The sequence below is a fragment of the Protomyctophum parallelum genome (genome assembly GCF_964188405.1).
Source record: "Protomyctophum parallelum genome assembly, chromosome: 11".
Taxonomy (NCBI): Eukaryota; Metazoa; Chordata; class Actinopteri; order Myctophiformes; family Myctophidae; genus Protomyctophum; species Protomyctophum parallelum.
This window is the reverse complement of record NC_139707.1, coordinates 4,562,189-4,564,051: the sequence shown is the minus strand read 5'-3', so window position 1 is coordinate 4,564,051 and position 1,863 is coordinate 4,562,189. Positions and strand designations below refer to the sequence as shown.

The following is a 1,863-nucleotide window of genomic DNA, read 5'->3' as shown; positions in this document are numbered from 1 at the left end:
TATGAAAAATAAATTCTGAGGATAACTGCAAACATTCAGTGTTTTTAACACAAATTAATAATTATGTCTGTCTGCCTGCCTGCCTGCCTGCCTGCCTGCCTGCCTGCCTGCCTGCCTGCCTGCCTGCCTGCCTGCCTGCCTGCCTGCCTGCCTGCCTGCCTGTTTGCCTGCCTGCCTGTCTGCCTGCCTTGCCTGTCTACCTGCCTGCGTGCCTGCGTGCCTGCGTGCCTGCGTGCCTGCCTGCCTGCCTGCATGCCTGCCTGCCTGCCTGCCTGCCTGCCTGCCTGCCTGCCTGCCTGTCTGCCTGCCTGCCTGTCTGTCCGCCTGTCAGAGAGATGACCAAGTCCTTCACAGAGCGCCAGGAGGAGGTGAATGCAGAGATGGAGACGTGCGAGGGGGGGGGAGGGGGAGGAGGAGGAGGAGGAGGAGGAGGAGGAGGAGGGGAGGAAGAGGAGGAGGACGAGGAGGGATTACAGCACTTAGAGGAGGAGGAGGAGGAGGAGGAGGAAGAGGAGGATGAGGAAGAGGAGGAAGAGAACGGAGAGAACAGGAACAAACCCAAACGACGCGGTCCCAGGAAGAAGAAGATGACCAAGGCTCGAATGCAGAGGTCTGTTGGAGCCTTTATTTTTCCAGTGGTGCCTATAATATAACCGCTCCAACTGACCATGCAGACTGCCGCCAAATGGCCATTTCGTTTTGATTCCACGAGGCTAAATCTCACCAAATAGTGGTCCGTGCATGGCTCAAATGTCGAATAAATAATGGACATTAAAGGTATATTCAGTGATTTCACTCAAAAAACCTTAGGTTTCGTTTTTGGCTGTGGGACCCAGCCTTTCGTCCAATCAGGATAGAGAGTCAAAAACGAAACCTAAGGTTTTTTGACCCCCAGGGGTTAACTGGGGACAGGGAGGAACTCCTTATATGGTCAGCACACTCTATAGTAGGGAGGATTATCACAACAAAACAAAAAAATAAGTGATATTTGAATTAAGTGAAATCACTGAATATACCTTTAATATGAAAAGTGTTGAAAACCACTGATATATATATAGATTATGATGTTCAAATATTAACCCATTCTGACCGGGCACCCATTTTGGTGTTGGCATCATGTCATGCTTTAGCTATGGAAAAATAGCAGATCTACAAGCTCATATCGCGCCACCGAGTGGCGCGATACGAGCTTGTAGATCTGCTATTTTTGAAAAAAATCGAAGAACGACTGACATTTTTAGAATCTGATCTCAGGTCAGAATGGGTTCATCATCAGACCAGCGTGTGTCCAGTGGAAACCTCGTATGAATCTGATCTCAGGTCAGAATGGGTTCATCAGACCAGCGTGTGTCCAGTGGAAACCTCGTATGAATCTGATCTCAGGTCAGAATGGGTTAATTGACGACGCACGTATATGTCCCCTCTCCATGGAGGTTCAAGATGAGGAGGATGAAGGCCAACGCCAGGGAGAGGAACCGCATGCATGGCCTGAACGACGCCCTGGAGAGCCTGAGGAAGGTGGTCCCCTGCTACTCCAAGACCCAGAAGCTGTCCAAGATCGAGACCCTCCGCCTGGCCAAGAACTACATCTGGGCCCTGAGCGAGACCCTGCGCTCGGGGAAGTCTCCCGACCTCATCAGCTTCGTCCAGGCGCTGTGCAAAGGTACCGTATTTCAATCAATACTGTGAAAAAAAAACTATTTTTCATTGGCTATACAACCAACATATAGAACAGTGGTTCCCATAGTGGGGTCCGGCGGGGACCCCCAGGGGTCCTTGAGGGAGTTCCAGGGGGTCCCCCTGCAGCTAAATGATATAGTTTGGAACCAAATGGACCCTTATGGGTCTGTACCTCTGAGAGTG

The 1,863-nt window shown here is 50.8% G+C and overlaps 1 protein-coding gene across 1 annotated transcript in view; it reads left to right on the top strand.

Annotated features, from left to right (window-relative positions):
* Nucleotides 1-391, top strand: part of itprid2 (ITPR interacting domain containing 2) — a 76,122-nt gene extending 75,731 nt beyond the window's left edge. The window contains exon 27 of the mRNA XM_083777361.1: nucleotides 332-391. The gene's annotated coding sequence lies outside the window, so the exon portion shown is untranslated. The remainder of the gene's footprint in view (nucleotides 1-331) is intronic.
* The last annotated feature ends 1,472 nt before the right edge of the window (nucleotides 392-1,863 follow it).